General features: G+C 36.8%; 1 long non-coding RNA gene across 2 annotated transcripts in view; it reads right to left on the bottom strand.

Moving 5' to 3' along the window:
• Positions 1-43: 43 nt before the first annotated feature.
• Positions 44-7,352, bottom strand: part of LOC145717166 (uncharacterized) — a 30,899-nt gene continuing 23,590 nt past the window's right edge. Inside the window, exons 4-5 of one of the 2 annotated variants that reach the window (XR_014140220.1) lie at positions 4,040-4,169; positions 44-3,263 (exon numbers count right to left, since the gene is read on the bottom strand). This is a non-coding gene — a long non-coding RNA (uncharacterized LOC145717166). The remainder of the gene's footprint in view (positions 3,264-4,039; positions 4,170-7,352) is intronic. The other variant, XR_014140221.1, reaches the window with a different exon arrangement.

Raw genomic sequence — 7,352 nt, 5'->3', positions numbered from 1 at the left:
CCAATAAAAATGTTTTTAAAAAGTATTATTTACATAGGAGAGAAAATAAATATAATATTATTGGTTACTTATTGCTTTTAATTCACAATTTAGCAGTTAATTACCACACAATCTTGTATTTATTCCCTGCCTATTTTATGTTGGTTCTGTGTTTTGTAAGTAGAGTGTCATAAGACACTATTGTGCCCAGTTTATATGTCAATTTTAAGTTTTAAATGTACTGGTATTGTGTATGTGCTTTAAAAAAAAAAAAGACATGCATCTGCTCAAACGAACTCCATTTTCTGTCTTGTCTCAATCACTTGTCAGGATCAAGTTCAAATACGAGGGCAGAGGCTGACCCATATGCCCCCTTGACTGAAGAAGTAGAAAGTGTTTCTACACACAAGAGGTGAGAAATGGTAAGATTCCCTTTATCTTTCTCTGATTTCCCCATGGTGATCTCTTCTGACCTTCACCCGTGAGGTCCACGATGTAACACAGAAAGGTAGAGACAGGAGAAGGATAAGGGGAGGTTTGGGGGAGACTTGTTATGAGCGCGGGCACCTCGGCGTTTTAGTACCTATCCCCATCACCATTGAAATGCAATGGTTTCTTCAAGCTGCCTTGGGAAAATTTCAAAAACACAAAAATATTTAAAAGGCAATTAAAAGCTCTTCAGCTGTGTATGCATGCATGTGTATTGAGTTATTTTGTTTGGCCCAAAGAAGATTAAAGAAACCAAGGGAATGTTCACTCATCCTATTCAACTTTGCCATTTTGCAGCAAAGTGTCATTTCTGATCATGGTTTAGTTAAACATGTGCACAGAGCACATAATTGTTGTCCAGGTTGATCTGAACAACAATTCCCCGAATTTCTGGCAGGAGTTATGAGCAGAACACAACATCCAGGAGAAATTAGACTTGGCCACAACATGTTCAGTGCACAAAGGAATCCAGGCAGTGGGTTTAGTAAAAATGAGGAAGTGGCTCTAAAAGAAATGTCACACATTCACCTCTCTTTTGTATTCCTTTCAATGGCGATGTTTACATAATTTTTTTTGTTTCCTATCCACCTGCCTTTAATAATGTCTTCTCCCCTCTTAATTGTTTATTCAAAACTGAGTTAAAGTTAAACTGAGTTAAAGAATGAGTATTGAAGCATCCATAGGACCTAGCTGGGAAAATGGATTTTAAAATGATTAAGTAAATAAAGAACAGTACATTGCCTACTACTCCAGTCCACATTGGTTTCTCCTTTCCTTGTCCTCTGTAATATTTTAATCTGTCCCACTATATCAGTCCTGATTGTCTGCTCTATTGTATTTATGCCAGCTCAAAAGAGAGAATAGTATATAATCCAATAAGGTAGTGTTCATGGTTATGCTTTGTAAACTATCGGGTATCGTGTAGTGTATTTAAACTTATTTCATATGTTACTTCCGGTTCTCAATTTATGTCATAATTACTTTAAAAATTCTCTCTTATCTAGCACTATGCTGGACAAAAGGAGGGTCTATATTATTGACTCACTTAATAATCATTAATTATAATTTTTGAAAATTATTCTCAACCATTGAAAAGCATACTGACTTGAAGGCCAATATTCTTCAAAGATGACTCCATTCAAGCCAGCTATCGCTTCTGAAACATTCAATTTGAAAGGTAAGAGTTCAGTTTCCTTTATTGTTCAATACACGTTTCTTTTCCTCTTTGAATAAATCAGTTAGATTTTATTCCATTTGAAAATGATGATTATTTCTACATTGGTACATAGGTTCTAGAGGTACCAAAAGACTTTAATAAAAAAAAGCAATTAAAAAATTGATTCTAATGACTAATAATAATCCCTGAACAGTGATCTCCTTGAAGACAGAGACTCTTGGATATTATTTTTGAATAGTTTTTAGCACATAGCAAATGATGTTACAGAGGCTTAATTAAGGTATGCTGAATAAATGAATAGAGGTCTGATAGTAGGGGAGTACATCTGTGACCAGCAGACATTGGCTGTAACTATTGCTACCGGAGGAGAATTAACAGCATGAAAGGTATCTCAACATCGAATGAAAAATAGCATGAAAATGTCTTTTAATTTAGGTGTCAGATGCCTGGGCTAATCACTGAGCATGAATTTGTCTATAATAAAATGACATTTCCTATGAAAATGATTTGTTAACATTCACTTCATGATGGAGGTTTTATTGCACGATACCTAGGTTTGTTCTGATAAGGATATCCATTTGGAATTGCTACCTTATCCATATGTTACCTTAATAATGGAAATGTGTCTAAATTAATTGGGAAGGATAAAGCACATACAAAGTAGAGAATGAAGAAACATCAGTGATGGCAGGAAAAATCTGTAACCCGAGATAAAGGATTTCTTGATATTAAATCCAATAAAAAAGACTTAAAAGGAAACACACTAGTGTGCAACACTCCATCAGTTATCTTTCTGTCTCCTCTGCTAAATCCAGCTCCTCTTCCTCCTCTGTAATTGTCTCCCAAGGTTTCTACTCCTCCCTCAATGTACTCTATTTAACCCATTTCTCACTGAAGCTGCCATGGGAGTTTGAGTGCAAGGCCGTGTTTGCAGCTCTACGCAGGAGGTTTCTGTTTTAACATCCTATTTTCATCTCAAATTTAAGAACAGAAAATCTGAACCCACTCACTTTAAAATAACTCTTTTACCTAACTTCCTTATTTTCTTCTTCATTTAGTCACCTATTAGGGGAACTTGATCTTGCTCTTCTTCTTTTATTTGCTATAGCCAAATTCTCTCTGAAACAGGTATTTTTTTAAACATGTATGGGAAATTTGTAGGCAAAGGGCACATTTACAGGAGTTCTCCTCCCTCATACCAGTAAAGCTAACCAAAAGAACTAAAAAAAAAAATGAGGAACAAAAATGATCTACATTGACCTTTATAAAGGTCTTAACCTCATACTACAAATCCAACAATTATTATCAAGCCACAAGTTCAATCTAATGCATAGTTTCACAACACAGTGCAGCAAGTGTTGCAGAAATTAAGGTGTTACAGAAATAAGCCAACAAACAAATATGAAAGCCCCCAATAATATCCTCCAGCTAGAGAGGAGAAGAAACTGTGGAAATGAACAGAATTATTTTGTCTTGAGCCAATTCTTCAATTGCAGCTCAGCCAGAATTGAAGAAAAATCCCTAAACTAAGCAGTTTCTTACTTGGGTGGACTAAGATTTAGAAGCAGGTCTGTTGTGAAACAAACTTCAGACAACAAAGGACCAAATACTCCAGTACCTGAAGTCAGAAGCATAGAGTGTCAGTCTGGTTGACTTTTCATCACACTGGTTGACTGAACACACTGAAGCAGGAGAACAAACCATTTCCCAGCAACACTGTATGTGCTGTTGTGGTACCATTTGGGCCCTCCACCAGGCTAACTGGATGTGGAGCCTGAGTTCCAACAATTTCGAAAGAAACAGCAGCTTCTGTCTGAGTCCAGCAGGAGAAATCTCTTCTGCCCAAGTCCCTACCTCCCTTCCTTTAGTCCTCAGGAAAATGAATGAACATAGGCCAATGACACTCAGACTTCCATGTTGTTCATGAAGAGGAAGGTCTGAAGGGAGTCAAGGAGATGTCTCCCACACTATTTGAGGGAAGAGAGCAGAACGTGTAGATCTTCCCCTAGTCAAAGGTAAGGAAATTGTATGAGAGAAGGAATCATGTTGGTTTTGTTCATTATTCTTGGTCAATACCTCTAGCAGTACCTGCTATAGAAGGGGCTCAATTAGGATTTGAGGAAAAAATTATTATTGCAGAAGGTAGGAGTCTGGGCATTGAAGTCAGAGAGGGTTAAGAGTCTGGGATTGGCAACTTTTTAGCTTTGTGTCTCTGAACAAGTTATATAATGCTTTGTATCCTTATAGATAAAATTCAGGTTAGAGGAACACCCTATATCACTGTGGGGATTAAAAGACGTAATATATTTAAGGTGTTGGGCACATGACTCTGCTGCATATTCTCCCTTTGGTCCCCCCGTGTGGTTCTCTAGTAACACTATTTTCTCCTCTTACCTCTTCAGGCCTATGGAGTGGTAAGATTTCCCCACTGTTGTTGGTCTCTGTCAGGTCTACTTACATGAACATTTCTTCAATCTTCTGAATTGGATTTAATATCCTGATAGTATTTTGAGGGCTACAGGGCCTAGAAAAGAGCAATAATGAGAAAGGATGAACTTCAGGTGGTGGTGTTGGAAGAAGTAGTCTTGGCAATGGTCATGGCAGTGGTAAGCAGAGTAGTATAGCAATATGTATAGTGGTAACTGGTACTGTTACTGCGGACGGCAGAGAGACTGAAAGTATGACAGGAAATCTGTTAGAGCAAAAAAAAAAAAAAAAGCGCCTAAAATCAACATAGTATTCCCTAAGATGAGTGACATTTTTAGACAGTAACAGTTTTGTATTATCAAGAAAATTAAAAGGGTGCCTGGGTGGCTCAGTCAGTTAAGCGTCTGACTCTTGATTTCAGCTCCAGTCATGATCTCAGGGTCATGGGATCGAGCCCCATTTTGGGCTCCACACTGGGCATGGAGCCTGCTGAAGATTCTCTCTCCCTCTCCTGCTGCCCCTCCCCCATCTCTCTTAAAAAAAAGAAAGAAAATTAAAGAAAATGTGGAATTTTTTGATACAAACTATAAAAAATTTTGATATAAAGTGATTAATTGATATATTAACAAAAATAACAGTACTAAGAATGCAGAAAATCAATGTTGTTACAAAATATGAGAATAAATTTTAAACCAGAATGCATACTAGCAATCTAAAACATAGAATCAGTAACAAACCTGAGAACTTAACCTTAAAACTTCCAAGGAAAAATTTTTTTAATGAGAATTGGAAAAGAGATACTAGAATTGGAGCGTCTGCGTGGCTCAGTCAGTTAAGCGTCTGACTCTTGACATCTGCTTGGGTCATGATCTCAGACCCAAGAGATCTAGCCTCTTGTCAGGCTCCCCGCTCAGTGGAGAGTCTGCTTCTCTCGCTCTCCCTTTGTCCCTCCCCCTGCTCACTCTGTCTCTCTCTAAAATAAATAAATAAATATTTAAAAAATTTTTTTAAAGATACTAGAATTCAATGTATGGATAGTTGATTTTCTGAAAAACAGAACAGAAAAAAGTATTTAAAGAAATAGTAGAATAAAAATACTTCAATGAAATGGCATGATCCTATAATTCAGAAAGTCTCATTGCCCATGAAAGAGAGAGAGAGAAAGAGAAGAGACAGCGGCAGTGACAAAAAGGGAGATAGAAAAAGAGGGAGAGGTTATCCTGGTAAATTATTGATCTTCGTTATTTAAAAAGATTATTCATTATGCAGGTAAACAAATAAGTTTACACCAGACTTCTCGTTAGCAATTTTAGATAAAAGAAAGCAACAGAACATTGTTATTAACAAGTATTGAATATAAAATTGTGAACCAAGAATTAAATATTTAATCAAGTTTTTCATATGGCAAAGCTTAGGAAAATAGACTCAAATAATAATTCAAAAAGCCCATATGTTTCTGGTCTAAAAAAATTCATTTGAAGGTGTATTCTAGCCACACACACACAAAATGCATTAAAATAAGGAATTCACAAATGGGCAAGCTAAGGGACCACGCAAATGATTACTGGTGAGTGCAAGGTAATAAAATTGCTTTAATTTCTTTATCTTTCATGGTAAAAACCAATAAATGTATCATTACTCTCAAGTTTATAAATGGAGAGATGTACTTAAGTTTGTAAAGGCAACCGCTAATGGAAAATGTTAGAGTCTGTATCTTGCAGATGACTAGCGTAATGTGTGTGGATTTGGGGTAGTAGTTGAGGATGTCAGTGACACAGTCACAGGGGTATAGAAAAACAAAACAGATTCCATAGCAAACTACAGAAAACAAAAGAAACAAAAGTAAGATGATGGAAAACCAAATAGGACTGTTTAGTAATAATTACAAATGAAATAGTCTTTAAAGAGATAATGATTCTTATTCAAAGAATAAAAATGACATGCAATCCACAAAGAAGATACTGAAAATAAGTGTTTTAGAAAGTTGAAAATAAAAAAATTGTCCAAAGAAAATTAAACAAGAAACTAGTAGGAAGAATGCTAAATTCAACAACTTGCTTATGGTGTGCCTTGACCTAGTTTTCTTCATGGTTCTTCTTCCTGGGGTCCACTGAGCTTCTTGAATCTTGGGTTTGTGGTTTTCATCAAATTTGGAACTATTTTGGCCATTATTTCATCAAATATTTTATTCTGTTCCCCCCCTTTTTCCCCCCAGGACTAAAACTATGCATGTGTTAGGCTATATACACAGTTAACTGAAGTTCTAACTTTTGTTGTCTTTTTTTCCCTCCATTTCATTCTGGTAGTTTCTATCACCTTGTCTGCAGATTCCCCCATCTTTCCTCCACAGTAGCATCTAATCTAGAATTACAGTATCATTTTTCATCTCTAGAATTTTGATTTGGATTTTTTTTTACATCCTTCATTCTTGTCATCGTGTTCATGTTTTCCTCTACCTTCCTGAACACATGGGAAATTAAAAAAATATGTTTTAATGCTTTTATTTAATTTTATTATCTATGTTATTTTAGGATCTGTTCTATTGACTTTCCCCCTCCTAATTATGGAGCATGTTTTCTTGCCTCTTTGCATTCATTTTAAGTTTTCACTGGGTACTGGATATTGTTTCCTTTTTGTCTCCTGTGCTGAATCTCTCTCTTTCTTGGGGGGTGGGAACTTTTTTTCTGGGACTCAGTAAGTTACTTGGAAACCATGGATCCTTTCATATCCTGCTTTTAAGGTTTGTCAGAGCAGGTCCTGGACAGCCTTTAGTCTAGGACTAATTTGGCCCCACCACTGAGGCAATGCTTTCATGAGGACTGACAAATGCTCTGTATATTAGGAGACCTTTCCACTTGGCTGGTGGGAGCACAGACTATATTTGGCCCTGTTTGAGCTCTGGGGATTGTTCTGCTTGTTCCTTTCCAGTGGTTCTTTCCTAAGTCTTGGGCTGTTTTCTTATGCCCAGGTGCATATCAACACAGAGCCAAACACTTGAGGGGACCCTTCTGCAAATCTCCCAGACTCTTTCTGTGCATCTTTCTCCTTCCTGAATATATGTTGTGAAAATCCTCTTCATCCTGGATTTCATAAACTGCAAACTCTGTTTTCTCAACTCAGCAAGACTGCTGGGCTCTGGGTTTGTCTTCTTTCTGGTACTGTCCAGAAACTTGCTATAAGCTGGAGCGCTCACAGGTCTAAATTCACTTGTTTTCCTTCTCTTACAAATCACTATCCTGTGTTGTTTGTTGTTCAGTGTCTGGAAACTACTGCTTCACAT

Source organism: Leptonychotes weddellii, chromosome 1, assembly GCF_054177405.1.
Source record: "Leptonychotes weddellii isolate Sample4059 chromosome 1, ASM5417740v2, whole genome shotgun sequence".
Classification (NCBI taxonomy): domain Eukaryota; kingdom Metazoa; phylum Chordata; class Mammalia; order Carnivora; family Phocidae; genus Leptonychotes; species Leptonychotes weddellii.
This window is presented reverse-complemented; position numbering and strand designations above follow the sequence as displayed.